This window comes from Caretta caretta, chromosome 6 (assembly GCF_965140235.1).
Source record: "Caretta caretta isolate rCarCar2 chromosome 6, rCarCar1.hap1, whole genome shotgun sequence".
Classification (NCBI taxonomy): Eukaryota; Metazoa; Chordata; order Testudines; family Cheloniidae; genus Caretta; species Caretta caretta.
In genome coordinates, this window is record NC_134211.1 from 58,897,410 (window position 1) to 58,913,583 (window position 16,174).

A 16,174-nucleotide genomic window follows, 5' to 3' on the forward strand; every position below is an offset into this window, starting at 1 on the left:
GTTGAGATCCCAATGCCTGATGGGGCAAAAAACATTGTCACGGGTGGTTCTGGGTACATGTCATGAGGCCAGCCCTCCCTCCCTCTGTGAAAGCAACAGCAGACAATCGTTTCGTGCCTTTTTTCCTGAGTTACCTGTGCAGATGCCATCCCACGGCAAGCATGGAGCCCGCTCAGCTCACTGTCACCGTATGTCTCCTGGGTGCTGGCAGACGCGGTACTGCATTGCTACACAGCAGCAGCAACCCATTCCCTTGTGGCAGCAGATGGTACAATAGGCCTGAAAACCATACTCATCATATCTGAGGGGCTCCTGATCACCTCGGTAAGGTTGGTCAGGAGCGCCTGGGCAGATATGGGTGCAGGGACTAAATTAGGAGTGACTCGACCAGGTCATTCGCTTTAGTCCTGCAGGCAGTCCTATTGTACCATCTTATGGTGAGCAGGCAGGAGATGTGGATGGCTAGAGGTCCTATAGTACCATCTTCTGCCAGGCAGGCAGGAGATGAGGATGGCTGGCAGTCCTATTGCACCATCTTCTGCTGAGCATCCAGGAGATGTGGATGGCTTGCAGTCCTTCTGCACCGTCTGCTGCCAGCCAAAGATCTAAAAGATAGATGGAGTGGATCAAAACAAGAAATAGACCAGATTTGTTTTGTATTCATTTGCTCCCCCTCCCTCCCTCCCTCCCTCCTGCCTGAAATACCAGAGGGAGGGATAGCTTAGTGGGTTGAGCATTGGCCTGCTAAACCCAGGGGTTTGAGTTCAATCCTTGAGGGGGCCATTCTGTGTGAAAGGTGTTTTTGTTTCTCCTTGATGTAAAGCCACCCCCTTTGTTGATTTTAATTCTCTGTAAGCCAACCCTGTAAGCCATGTCATCAGTCGCCCCTCCCTCCGTCGGGGCAATGGCAGACAATCGTTCCGCGCCTTTTTTCTGTGCAGACGCCATACCACAGCAAGCATGGAGCCCGCTCAGATCACTTTGGCAATTAGGAGCACATTAAACACCACACGCATTATCCCGCAGTACATGCAGCACCAGAATCTGGCAAAGCGAAACCGAGCGAGTAAGTGACGTCAGCACGGTGACAAGAGTGATGAGGACATGGACACAGACTTCTCTCAAAGCATGGGCCCTGGCAATGCAGGCATCATGGTGCTAAAGGGGCAGGTTCATGCGGTGGAACGCCGATTCTGGGCCCGGGAAACAAGCACAGACTGGTGGGACCGCATAGTGTTGCAGGTCTGGGACAATTCCCAGTGGCTGCGAAACTTTCGCATGCGTAAGGGCACTTTCATGGAACTTTGTGACTTGCTTTCCCTTGCCCTAAGGCGCAAGAATACCAAGATGAGAGCAGCCCTCAAAGTTGAGACGTGAGTGGCAATAGCCCTGTGGAAGCTTGCAACAGCAGACAGCTACCGGTCAGTCGGGAATCAATTTGGAGTGGGCAAATCTACTGTGGGGGCTGCTGTGATGCAAGTAGCCAACGCAATCAAAGATCTGCTGATATCAAGGGTGGTGACCCTGGGAAATGTGCAGGTCATAGTGGATGGCTTTGCTGCAATGGGATTCCCTAACTGTGGTGGGGCCATAGACGGAATCCATATCCCTATCTTGGCACCTGAGCACCAAGCCGCCGAGTACATAAACCGCAAGGGGTACTTTTCAATAGTGCTGCAAGCACTGGTGGATCACAAGGGACGTTTCACCAACATCAACGTGGGATGGCTGGAAAAGGTACATGACGTGCGCATCTTCAGGAACTCTGGTCTGTTTCAAAAGCTGCAGAAAGGGACTTTCTTCCCAGACCAGAAAATAACCATTGGGGATGTTGAAATGCCTATAGTTATCCTTGGGGACCCAGCCTACCCCTTAATGCCATGGCTCATGAAGCTGTACACAGGCAGCCTGGACAGAAGTCAGGAGCTGTTCAGGTACAGACTGAGCAAGTGCAGAATGGTGGTAGAATGTGCATTTGGACGTTTAAAAGCACGCTGGCGCAGTTTACTGACTCAGAACTCGGCAAAACCAATATTCCCACTGTTATTACCGCTTGCTGTGCACTCCACAATCTCTGTGAGAGTAAGAGGGAGACATTTATGACTGGGTGGGAGGTTGAGGCAAATCACCTGGCCGCTGATTATGCACAGCCAGACACCAGGGCGGTTAGAAGAGCACAGGAGGGCGTGGTGCGCATCAGAGAAGCTTTGAAAACCAGTTACATGACTGAACAGGCTACGGTGTGAAATTTCTCTGTTTCTCCTTGATGAAATCCCCCGCCCCTTGGTTCACTCTACTTCCTTGTAAGCTAACCATCCTCCCCTTTTCCCTTCGATCACCGCTTGCAGAGGCAATAAAGTCATTCTTGCTTCACATTCATGCATTCTTTATTAATTCTTCACACAAATAGGGGGATAACTGCCAAGGTAGCCCGGGAGGGGTGGTGGAGGAGGGAACGACAAGGCCACACAGCACTTTAAAACTTATTGAATGCCAGCCTTCTGTTGCTTGGGCAATCCTCTGTGGTGGAGTGGCTGGGTGGCCGGAGGCCCCCCCCACTGTGTTCTTGGGTGTCCGGGTGAGGAGGCTATGGAACTTGGGGAGGAGGGTGGTTGGTTACACAGGGGCTGTAGCTGCGGTCTGTGCTCCTGCTGCCTTTCCTGCAGCTCAACCATACGTTGGAGCGTATTAGTTTGATCCTCCAGCAGCCTCAGCATTGAATCCTGCCTCCTCTCACCACACTGCTGCCACCTTTCAGCTTCAGCCCTCTCTTCAGCCTGCCACTTACTCTCCTCTGCCCACCACCTCTCCTCCCGGTCATTTTGTGCTTTCCTGCACTCTGACATTGTCTGCCTCCATGCATTCGTCTGTGCTCTGTCAGTGTGGGAGGACAGCATGAGCTCAGAGAACATTTCATCGCGAGTGCGTTTTTTTCGCCTTCTAATCTTTGCTAGCCTCTGGGAAGGAGAAGATCCTGTGATCCTTGAAACACATGCAGCTGGTGGAGAGAAAAAAAGGGACAGTGGTATTTAAAAAGACATATTTTCTAGAACAATGGGTACGCTCTTTCACGGTAAACCTTGCTGTTAACATTACATACATAGCACATGTGCTTTCGTTCTAAGGTTGCATTTTGCCTCCCCCTACCACATGGCTAGCCCCTCCCCCCTACCCCTTCTCCATGGCTAACAGTGGGGAACATTTCCGTTCAGCCACAGGCAAACAGCCCAGCAGTAATGGGCACCTCTGAATGTCCCCTTAAGAAAAGCACCCTTTTCAACCAGGTGACCATGAATGATATTACTCTCCTGAGGATAACACAGAGAGATAAAGAACAGATCTTGTTTGAACGCCAGTAAACATACACTGCAATGCTTTGTTCTACAATGATTCCCGAGTACGTGCTACTGGCCTGGAGTGGTAAAGTGTCCTACCATGGTGGATGGAATAAGGGTGCCCTCCCCAGAAACCTTTTGCAAAGGCTTTGGGAGTACATCCAGGAGAGCTGCAAATGCCAGGGCAAATTAATCATAAAACATGCTTGCTTTTAAACCATGTATAGTATTTTAAAAGGTATACTCACCAGAGGTCCCTTCTCCACCTGGCGGTCCCGGGAGGCAGCCTTGGGTGGGTTTGGGGGGTACTGGCTCCAGGTCCAGGGTGAGAAACAGTTCCTGGCTGTTGGGAAAATCGGTTTCTCCGCTTGCTTGCTGTGAGCTATCTACAACCTCATCATCATCATCTTCCTCGTCCCCAAAACCTGCTTCCATGTTGCCTCCATCTCCATTGAAGGAGTCAAACAACATGGCTGGGGTAGTGGTGGCTGAACCCCCTAAAATGGCATGCAGCTCATCATAGAAGTGGCATGTTTGGGGCTCGGACCAGGAGCGGCCGTTCGCCTCTTTGGTTTTCTGGTAGGCTTGCCTCAGCTCCTTAAGTTTCACTCTGTACTGCTTCGGGTCCCTGTTATGGCCTCTGTCCTTCATGCCCTGGGAGATTTTGACAAATGTTTTAGCATTTCAAAAACTGGAACAGAGTTCTGATAGCACAGATTCCTCTCCCCATACAGTGATCAGATCCCGTACCTCTCGTTCGGTCCATGCTGGAGCTCTTCTGCAATTCTGGGACTCCATCATGGTCACCTCTGCTGATGAGCTCTGCACTCACCTGCAGCTTGCCATGCTGGCCAAACAGGAAATTGAAATTCAAAAGTTTGCGGGCCTTTTCCTGTCTACCTGGCCAATGCATCTGAGTTGAGAGTGCTGTCCAGAGTGGTCACAATGGAGCACTGTGGGATAGCTCCCGGAGGCCAATACCGTCTAATTGCGTCCACAATACCCCAAATTCGACCCAGCAAGGCCGATTTCAGCGCTAATCCCCTTGTTGGGGGTGGAGTAAGGAAATAGATTTTAAGAGCCCTTTAAGTAGAAAAAAAGGGCTTCGTCATGTGGATGGGTGCAGGGTTAAATCAATCTAACACTGCTGAATTCGACCTCAACTTCTAGTGTAGACCAGGGCTTTGTCTGGCATACAGACTAATTAGTACACAGTAGTAGAATTGTTTTATGCCTGTTTAAGTTGTAGAAAAAAGCACTGTAATATATTGTTTAATGATGCAATTAAAGCTATAATATCAAAAGATAAGGTTTCAGAGTTAAAGGTGGAAAGCGCTGCCTCTTTATCCTGGGACTTTTCTGACACCCTTATGGTTGGCTTGATGGAATAACATCATATTGTTTAAAACGTAACCACCTCTGAATTACTAGCAGCTTGGTCCCTCTCCCTGTAAAATTGCAGACATTCTTTTCACATCATTCTGCCTTCTCCAGCATTCCCTCTCTTTGGCTGCAATCCCTCACTGAAAACTTCTGTTTCAAGGGACAGTTTGCCAAGGCTATGCTGGCAAGAGGAGTGAATTCTCTCCCCTCTCTTTGAAGATCTGGTGTCACTCATTAGCATATGAAAAGAATGGTTGCAAATAAGCTTCAAATGGTGTAGAGTGCTGCATAGTTTTCATATTAATAGTGTCCTCAAAAAGCTACTGCTGGCTGGGAAAGGTGCTGCGCTTTTGTATCTGCGAGTAGATTTACTAGTGACCTTGCTATAGATAGCAAGTATTAATTCCTGGGCCTAATGGAATATTTGTCACTTGATCCTAGAACCTGGCAATGCTTCTAATGTCCTCAGATTACTGGGTTTGTCTCAACAGATGGAAGAAGGCCGTGGGGTGACCAAAGCATACCCCTTAGAGTTGTCCATTATCTATTGTAACTGCTCCTATCCTATGATTCTACCCAGGACCCCACTTTTTCTATAATATGGATGGGTAGACCATGGAGACTATGTATTCCAATAGGCAATGGGGATAAACTGTTCAGACCAGGATGGAGTACTGCATGCTGAGACCTGTTCTCTTTGCTGAGCACTTCTTTCTTTCTATCTTTCTTTCTTTTGAAAGAACAGCTAGTTCAAAAAGGCCCAACTGTGTTATTGACCTTTTGGTTAGCTGCAAAGCACCTGTTGTGATCAGCTGGAATGCCCTTTCAATGAACTTTCCTAGTTCTGCAGTGAAAAAACTTCAGTTTAACGTTTGTGAAAACTACTAGGCATGGTACAGCCTGCTCTCATAAGGGCGAGGAAGCCTCTCTGAGGCTGCTCCCTAGGATAAATTACAAACATTTGTAGTCTGGAACAAACATTTGGGGAGTTCCAGATGAGCCTTTATAAATCTGTTAACTACCTCAGATTAACTGGCAATTTGTAAAAACTCTAGTATAGACAAACTGATAAGGAGTAAACCATAATGTTGAAAGTGCTGGTAGATACTTTGTACCAGGAGAGACTTTGGCTCGCTGTCTCTAATTAGTTCATCATGTAATGTTTCTCACATAGTACAATATATTCATACATTTTCTTCTAAACTCTTCAGAAGAGAATCTGGTGAGTTGGTGAATCTATGTACAATTTATGGATTCCTGTTGATATGAAATTATGAAATTGTATCATGATATGCCTCAGTGTGAATGTGGAGTCAGCCATCTGCTTTCAGGGCTGTAGCACTCCTTCCCAGAACAGCTAGCTACAGTGATGTGGATCACCTATTCAGATGGAAGCACTTTGGAACAATGGGGTGGCTGAAGACTAGGGAAACAAGTTCAACCAAAAAGAAAAGGAGTACTTGTGGCACCTTAGAGACTAACCAATTTATTTGAGCATAAGCTTTCGTGAGCCACAGCTCACTTCATCGGATGCACTTCTCTAAGGTGCCACAAGTACTCCTTTTCTTTTTGAGAATACAGGCAAACACGGCTGCTACTCTGAAACCAGTTCAACCAAGTTTCTCTACAGGGGCTTGGGAAAACCAGGAGTAGAACAGAGGAATAGAAATGACAAAGCAGGGGGTTAAAGCTGACTTAGAGACGCAGAGGAAGCTTGAACAGAGAAGTGGAAGGGCACCAATTGCAGAGGTGAGTGAGAGAAACACCATGATTCTGGAGAGAAACCACGTTCAGGAGGGGGATCCTGGACTCCTCAGAGGACTCTGACCTAAACCCAAAGAACTCTCCAGAATGGTAAGGAAATTGAGGCAAGGAGGTGCATACCAGTGCGTTTATTCTGTCTAGATCTATATATTTTTGTGCTACCTGAAGAGTAAGTTTTGGGGGGAATCTGAAGGCACTGCTCCTGGCGGGCTGAACTACTGGACTGTGTGCTCTCATTTCCATGAAGTAGTAACAGACAGAAAACCTGTGCCCAGAAAATGCTCCACAGAACCCAAGGGAACAGACTGTTGCAGCCTACTCAGATAGAAGCTTAGATAGAAAGTACACAGGGCCCAGTTAGTGAAATGGGCCCTAAACACAACAGCTTGGTCAATGTCCAATCATGGGGGAGTACTACTTGGGCTGTGTGTCTGATAGACAATAACACGTTCATAGAGATTACGTCCAGAAAGGACCGTTACACCATCTAGTTTGCCCTATTAAATTTCACTCACTTATGTTAGTATTGAGTCCAACAATTGGTGTTTGACTCAAGCATAACTTGTATTTGGCTAAAGCATGTCTTCCAAAAAGGCCTCCAGTCTTGATCTGAAGACCTAAAGATATGGCAGTTTGTTCCAATAATTAATCACCCTTGCAGTAAAAAAATTTTTTGCCTCATTTCTAACTTGAATTTGTCTGGCTTCAGTTTCCACTCATTGGTTCCTTTTATGTCTTTCTCCACTAGATTACAGAACTCCTGCATACTCAGCATTTTCCCTCTGTGAAGGTACTTATACATTTACTTCTCAATCTTCTTTCTGATGAGCTAAAGAGATTGAGCTCTTTAAGTCTCTTGCTGTATGGCATTTTCTCCAGCCCTCAAATTACTTTTTGTGGCTCTGTTCTGCACCCTCCTGAATTTTTCAGCATCCTTTTAAAATTGTCAACTCATAAATTAAAAATCAGAAGGGATAATCTAGTCTGATCTCTTACTACACAGGCCATCGGACTTCTCTGAATTAATTCCTTTTTGAATTAGGGCATGTCTTTTAGAAAAACATCCAATTTTGATGTAAAACTTTCCAGTGATGGAGAATCCACCACAACCTTTGTTGAGTTGTTCTAATGGTTAATTACCCTCACTGTTAAAAATATGTATCTTATTTCTTCTCTGAATTTGTCTAGCTTCAGCTTCCAGCCATTGGGTCATGATGCACCTTTATCTGCTAGATTGAAGAGCCCATTGTCAAATGTTTGTTCTCCTTATAGACTATGATCATAGAAATGTGGGGCTAGAAGAAGCCGCAAGAAGTCATCAAGTCCAGCCCCTTGCAGTGAGGCAGGTCCAAGTAAACCTAAACCATCCCTGACAGGTGTTTGTACAACCCATTCCTAAAAACCTCCGATGATGGGGATTTCACAACCTCGTTTAAAAGCCTATTCCAGAGCTTATTTTCCTCATAGGTCAGTTTTTCCAAATCCCCTTAACCTTCTCTATTGTTAAATTAAATAGATTAAACTCCTTGAATCTATCACTGTAAGAGATGTTTTCCAATCATTCTCTTGGCTCGTCTCTGAATCCTTTCTAATTTCTCAATATCCTTCTTGAATTGTGGATAGAGTATTCCAGTAGTTATCATACCAATGCCAAATACAGAGGTAATAACTTCTGGATGTTGTTTTGTTTATACATCCAAGGATTTCATTAGCCCTTTTGGCCAAAGCATTGCACTGCAAGGTCAGGTTCAGCTGAATGTCATTCTTGACCCACAAGTAAAAGAGTTACTGCTTCCCAGGATAGTCTCCCATTCTGTAAATATGTCCTCCATTCTTTGTCCCTAACCATATGACTTTACATTTTACCATATTGTTTGGTACTGCCAAGTGCCAGCTTACCAAGTGATCCATATCTCTCTGTATCAGTGACCCTCCCTTTTCATTATTTACCATTACACCAATCTTCTTGTGATCTGCAAATTCAGTCAATAATGATTATGTGGTCATGATGCAGGTCATTTGTAAAAATGCTGACGAGCATAGGGCCAAGAACCAATCTCTGCGTGATCCCACTAGAAATGCACCCACTCAGTGATGGCCTATCAGTTAGCCAGGTTTTAATCCATTTAGTGTGTGCCAAGTTTAATTTGTATTCTAGTTTCTTAATCAAAAGGTCATGCGGTACAAAGTCAAATGCTTTATAGAAATCTTAGTATGTCAGCACTGTTACCTTTATCAATCAAATTTAGAATCCCCTCCAAAAATATTAGGTTAATTTGACAAAATCTATTTTCCATAAACCCATGTTGGTTGGCATTGATTATATTACCATCCTTTAATTCTCTGAGTCCTTTACCAGTGTTCCATTATTTTGCCTAGGATTGATGTCAGGCTGGAAAGCCTACAGTTACCCAGGTCATTCCATTTTCCCTTTTTAAATAGTGACACACCATTAGCATTCTTCCATTGCAGGTCTCCCCCTGTGTTCCAAGATTTATTGAAAATCAACATTAATGGTCTAGAACAGTGGTTTTCAAACTTTTTTTTCTGGTGACCCAGCTGAAGAAAATTGTTGATGCCTGTGACCCAACGGAGCTGGGGATGAGGGGTTTGGGATGTGGGAGGGGCTCAGGGCTGGGGCAGAGGGTTGGAGTGAGGGCTGTGGGGTTGGGGTGGGGTTGGGAATGAGGGATTCAGGGTGTGGGAGGGGGTCTGGGCTGGGACCATGGATGAGGTGCAGGGTTTGGGGTGCAGGAAGGGGCTCTGGGTTTGGGGGGAGCTCAGGGCTGGGGCAGAGGATTGGGGTGCGGGCTTACCTTGGGCAGCTCCCGGTCAGCGGCGCAGTGGGGCTGCAGAGGCAGGCTTCCTGTCTATCCTGGCACTGCAGACTGCACTGTGCCCCAGAAGTGGCCACCAGCAGGTCCGGCTTCTAGGTGGAGGCGCGCAAGCAACTCTGCACAGCTCTCGCCCGCAGGCACCACCCCGCCCCCCACTCCCATTGGCCGGGAACTGGCTAATGGGAGTGTGGAGCCATTGCTTGGGGCAGGGACAATGCATGGAGCCCCATGGCCCTCCCGCCTAGCAACTGGACCTGCTGCTGGCTGCTTCCGACACCGCGCGGCACCCTGGAACAGGTAGGGATTAGCCTGTCTTAGCTGGGCAGCACCACCCACAGGACTTTTAACAGTCCGGTCGGCAGTGCTGACCAGAGCCGCTGCAACCCAGTCCCTTCCGTTGTGTGACCCAGTTCTGGATTGTGACCCATGGTTTGAAAACCACTAGTCTAGAATACTACTTGGTTACCTCTGTTAAAACTCTTGGCTACAAGTTATCCAGACTTGCCAATTTAAATGTGTCTAAACTTTTTAGTTACTGCTCTTTTAACATCCTTCTGAATTACTGTTGGAATTGAAAGTATTTTATCATATTATATGAATACATCAGTCTCCTTTTTATACAGAACAGTTTTTTTAATACTTCTGCCGTTCTGCATTAGTATTGATAGTTTCACTATTTCTCTCTAGTAATGGGCCGATACCAGTGTTAAGATTACTTTTGCTCCTAATATACTGAAGTACAATTAGAAGGAGGTTAATATATGATAATTAGTGACTGGTGCAAGGAGACTCGACCTGGAGTCTCCGACCAACCAAGTGAGTTGCCCAACACTGGATTCACACTCACACTCTGTCCAGACACCTAGAAGGAGGCAGCAGTGCACATGCTCAGAGGCAGAAACATAGGTACCCTAGGGAACTTTTGCTCCGGAAAAACTTTGTGCTAAACACTGCCTAACCCACGTGGTGGGGTCTCGGGTCCTGGCTGTACCATGGGTCAGGTCTGCCTCCTGGTCTGGCAGGGTTGGGCTGCCCTGCTGCCCGGCCACACAGAGTGCGGGGTTGGGGCTGTTCTGCTGCCCAGCCCGTCCCAGCACGATGGAGGCTCTGTTCCTGGCCCCATTCTGTGGAGGGGTCTCTGGGTGTGGGGGGGAGGGTGCTGGCAACGTTCCCTCTAATTTTTTATATGGAAGTGTGGAAGGTATTTTGTTATGTGTACTAATATGGAGGTGATGTGTGGCGGGGTGGGGCCGAGGGGTTTGGAGTGTGGGAGGGGGCTTAGGGTTGTGGGGTGAGGGCTCCGGGTGCGGGCTCTGGGGTATGGCGGGGATGAGGAGTTTGGGGTGCAGGCTGCCCTAGGGCTGGGGTCAGAGGACTCCCCACCGCTCTCTTCCCGCTGGAAGCAGCAACTCCGGGGGAGAGGCACCTCTCTCCCTGCCGGCAGCGGGGCCGGGGCTGGGGGAAGAGGCCCGTGGCTGCTCTGCATGCCCTAATTTGCTCCCCTCCTCACCAGGCCCCTATGGCTGCACACCTGCGCGGCCCTTTATAGCCTGCTGCGTGGCCGCAGAGCTTAGAGGGCATTTAGGCGCTGGGCATAGGAATCTGGGGGGAAGGGTTTGGGGGCACTGTGGTTCTCAGCCTGCGGCCCACAAGGATAAGCAGGTCGAAAACCATTGGAACCTGTTTTTAAAAACCTCCAATGACAGGGATTCCACAACTTTTCTCTTGGTAACCTGTTTTGGTATTTAACTGTCCTTTGTAGTATGAAAGCTTTTCCTAATATCTAACTAAATGTCTCTTGCTGTAGATTAAGATGATTATTTCTTGTTCTACTTTCCCTGGACATGGGAAAAAACCAATCACCATCCTCTTAATAACATCACTTAACATATTTTAAGGCTGTTATCAGGTGCCCCTCAAGTAGTCTTTTGTCAGGATTAAACATACTCAGTTTTTTTATTCTGTCCTGGTGATGTTTTCTAACACTTTTATCATTTTTGTTGCTCTCCTCTGGACTCTCTCCAAATTGGTCCCATCTTTCTTAAAGTGTAGCTCCCAAACCTGATTACAGTACTCCAGCTGAGGTCTCACCAGAGCAGAGTGGGACAGTTACCTCCTGTGTTTTACACACAATAATCCTGTTAATTCACCCAGAATTATATTAGACTGTTTCACAACTACATCATGTTGACTAATATTCAATTTGTGATCCACTATGACCCCCATATCCTTTTCTGCAGTACTACGGCCTAGCCAGTTATTCCCTAAGGTTTATTTGCACATTTGATTTTTCCTTCCTAAGTGTAGCAGTTTGCACTTGCTTTTACTCAATTTCATCTTGTTGATTTCAGACCAATTCTCTAACTGATCAAGGTAATTTTGAATTCTAACCCTATCATCCAAAGTGCTGGAATGTTTCGTTTCCCAGCTTGATGTTGATATTTAAACAGGTGGAAGAGAGAATCTAAGGGCATGTTTACACTTACCAGGGATTCATGATGCACCGGGAGTTGATTTAGCGGGTCTAGTGAAGACCCACTAAATCAACTGCAGACCGCTCTCCCGTTGACTCTAGTGCTCCACCGGAACGAGAAGCATAAGGTAAGTTGACGGGAGATCATTTCCTGTCGACGCAGCGCAGTAAATTGACCTTAGCTACGTTGATTCCAGCTACATTATTCACGTAGTTAGAGTTGTGTAACTTAGGTCAACTTACTCCCGTAGTGTAGACAAGGCCTTAGACTTGCTGGGAGCAAAAGTCCCTTGATGCTTTGGAGTTGTTCCATTCTTTAAAGTTGGATTATCAGTGAGCTGTAACCTTTAGTAAATTTTAAAATTATCAAGTACAAAATATGAGCAAAATGTATAACGACTAAAATTGTCTGAGTGAGGGGATAAACAGTGACTAACCACCAGCTCTTAAGATAGTTAGAAAGTTATGAGGAAACAGAAAGATCAGGAAATAACCTAAGAAGTAATAAGTACCACAAGGAGGAGGTAGATAAGCATTGTCATGGTAAACAAGAAGGGTTAAGGAAAGCATAATTGCTCTGAGCATTTGTGGAGTGGGAGGAGACCATCAGTAGACTGGACACAGGCTGCCAGGGACAACGACAAGGAAATATTTTTTTAACAGCTGTGGATAGTTGCCTCTCTGTGTAATGTGCTAACTTTACTAGTTAATAATCAGTAAATCCAATCAAGCTGATTTAGCCAAGTTTGGTATTAAGCTAATCCACAGTTGAGAGAACCTCTTTAACTAAACATATATTCTCTATTAAAATGTATTGCTGGTTATCAATTAATTGGTTATTGATTATTGGCAAATTATTAGTTATCAATATTGGTGTCATTCACCAACTTTAGAAGCATACTCTCCACTCCTTTATCCACGTCATTAATGAAAATACTGAATAGCATTGGACCCTGGAAGAACCCCCGTGGGACCCCATTAGATATATGGATCTGGTAATTTCAAAATTAATTGCCTTTTTTCAATTCCCTGATAATCATAAGCAATTCTCTCTCTCTTAAAAAAAAAAACTCTTAGAACTTCAAAGGAATAAATAGTGTTGTTACGCAAAATAAAATTTTGACTCATTTTTCCAAATGAAAACTTTAAAGTAGACATGGCACTTCTGAAGGCGACACGCCTCTCCGAGTCAGAAACCCAAGCGCTCCAGAGAGGCAAGGTGTGACTGGTTGGATCTAATGATTTTTTGCTTGGGGCCAAGGGCATTCCTATTTTATTTAATAGAAACATTCTCAGATTCCAGATACTACAAAAGAGAGAGAAGGTAATTTGTTGTGAATTATTAAAGAGAATGATTCAAAGATGATAATTCCTTTACCCTTAATTAAGAAGATCCTGAATTCATTCATAGATTAGCTATGTAATAGGAGGCATAGGGCACTCATTCAGTAAGGAGTTTTTTATCCTTGCAGTAGATCCTTTGTTAGATATATTGGTAGGGCCCTACCAAATTCATGGCCATGAAAAATGCATCACAGACCGTGAAATCTGGTCTCCCCTCTTGAAATCCGGTCTTCTGTGTGCTTTTACCCTATACAATACAGATTTCACAGGGGAAACCAGCATTTCTCAAACTGGGGGTCCTGACCCAAAAGGGAGTTGCAGGGGGGTCATGGTATTGTCACCCTTATTTCTGTGCTTCCTTCAGAGCTGGGTGGTCAGAAAGTGGTGGTTGTTGGCTGGGCATCCAGCTCTGAAGGCGGCGCCCCGCCAGCAGCAATGCAGAAGTAAAAGTGGCAATACCATACCATGTCATCCCTACTTCTGTGCTGCTGCTGGCGGTGGCTCTGCCTTCAGAGCTGGACTCTCAGCCAGCAGCCGCTGCTCTCTAGCTGTCCAGCTCTAAAGGCAGCGCTGCCACTAGCAGCAGTGCAAAAGTATGGGTAGCAGTACTGCACCCCCCCCCCCCACAGTAACCTTGCAACGCTCCCCCCCCCCCACACACACACACACAACTCCTTTTTGGGTCAGGATCCCTACAATTACAACACTGTGAAATTTCAGATTTAAATAGCTGAAATCATGAAATTTACTATTTTAAAAATCCTATGACTGTGAAATTGAACAAAATGGACCATGAATTTGGTAGGGCCTTACATATTGGGAATGATTTACCCCTCTAATTCTCTTGCCACTATTGCCCTATACTGCCTCCTTAATGATTTAGGATTGTATGATGCAGCAGACAGTTAAACTGACATTTCCTGCTTTTCACTGGTCCAAACACTTTTGCAAAGAGTATTCGTGTATTTCACATGATTTTTTTTTTTTTACTATGACAGTTACCATGTATAATGGAACAATTGAAATATCAGATCACGCTCTGATAATCTTGGGCATAATCCACCAAGAAACCCGAAATATGGATGAGTTGTTGCCTCCCTGTCCCGGAGTTTTTCTTTAAAACCCTTTCTACCAACAGAGAAACACATTTATTTAGAAGCCAGTGCTCAAACACACACTTTCAAACCCATGCTAGCAAAAGCATTCGGCCTACTTTCCAGGGAAAATAACTTATTCAGTAGTGAAAAAGAGAGTCTGTCAGGGCAAACTCACTGAATGGTGATTTTGGTCTTATATAAACCCCACTCCAAAGAGCATCCTTGGTATATTTTTAAAAACACAAGAACATAGAAGATATGAAGTAATTATCAACCAAAAAGCAGCATCCCCCCTTACTACAGAAATTGCTTCCTATTCCGAAGAAAAATGACACAAACCTTGTATCTGCTGTTTACAAATTTAACTAATTATGGACAGCTCACTGTGAAGTTGTCTTGTCTAGGTGCTACTGATCACATTGGGAAAGCAGACTACAAAGCAGAAAGACAGTTAGCATGCTGGCTCTAGGAGCAATCTAGAATCAAAACAATTTCAGAAACTGGAGACTTTCACTGCACTTTATTTATGTTCCAATGTCTTATCGGTTCTTAGTTCACAGATAGTTAAAAAAAAAAAATCCTGTATGATGTGAACTCTTATCTTGTCAATTTATGGATTCACTGTTCTTCCCAAAACTACTAGAACAATGTAATATTTCAAGAGCCCATTACAAAAAATTCAGTAGGCCATCAGTCATTGGAACTCTCAGAAATATTGTGTGTCTATATTTGCGTCCAACTACCAGCTGTATGTTAAAGTTTACAACAGGAATATGGCGGATTTTGGTCAAAATGTACCATGCATTTTACACAAGCTCAAACTATGGAAATCCTCAGCTACTGGTTAAGGCAACTTTATGGTCTCTATACATTTCCTAAGCTGTGGGAAAAGAGCTTTTTTGGGACCAAGGATGTAGCCATATTTACACCATCCCAAAATGTTTAAATATACCCACAGATGAAAGCCTAAGAAAAGAGGTGGATCTTAAAGTTTGTGCTCAAGGGCAGCAGACTTGGGCTGAGCCACACCAGTGAGCTGGGGGAAAAGCAAATTCCACTGCCAAGGTTTCTTCTAAAACAGATGTTTCAGATGTTTAAATCTAGAGACTGATAGCAAAAGCACTTATGCTGACTGCAACTGCAGTGGCACGGTATAGGGCAAAAGGCAGCTTCTCAGAGTGTGTCTATATTGGAGCTAGAGGAGGTGTAATTTCCAGCTCGGGTAGGCATACCCATGCTTGTCTGATTGAGCTTTTATGCTAAAAATGGCAGTATAGCTGCAGGTGCACAGGTCGTGGGGAGGGCTAGGTGCCCTGAGTATGCATATAGCGTCAATTGTATTTCAAAGGTCAAAAGAGTTAAAGGTGTTAAACTCTTTTACTGTCCAACATAAAAACAGCAATACAAAGAGGTCTGGTGTTCTTACAGCGACCTTCGTGCACTTGATTTCCTAAAACACCCAAAAGCATTTATTCCAAAGTTGGAAGTTTATTGATTTAAAAAAAAAACAAAAAACCCACAAGATTTAAATTGCAACTGAAATTGATTGATTATTCAAAACAGTCAATCAAATCCTATAGTCTCTCTCCTTTTGAAGGCAAAATACCAGTGTCTCTTATTTTCAAAACAATGTTTCTGTGATGAAGAAGGGCTAATTTTATTCTCAGTCCTGATGTGTAAAGGGTATATACTACTACTGTTTCTAGCAGACTGACACAAGGTGGAGGAGAGAGGGGATAAACAAGAGGAGGAAATATAGCTTTTGTCTTTGGAAGACTGGATGGCTGGTGAATGGATAGATGCTTTGGCTGGCTGGTGGACCACAGCAGCTATTGCTTGGAAACTGATTCACATTCCAGTTAGGGATGTCATCTGGCTGGGTTTTTTCTCCTTAGACAAGGCAGGGTTCAGTGGATGCAGTTGAACTGATTTTAGGATTCG

General features: G+C 45.0%; 1 protein-coding gene across 1 annotated transcript in view; it reads left to right on the top strand.

Moving 5' to 3' along the window:
• CSTPP1 (centriolar satellite-associated tubulin polyglutamylase complex regulator 1) overlaps window positions 1-16,174 on the top strand; it is a 145,180-nt gene that overhangs the window by 81,777 nt on the left and 47,229 nt on the right. The window lies entirely within an intron of this gene.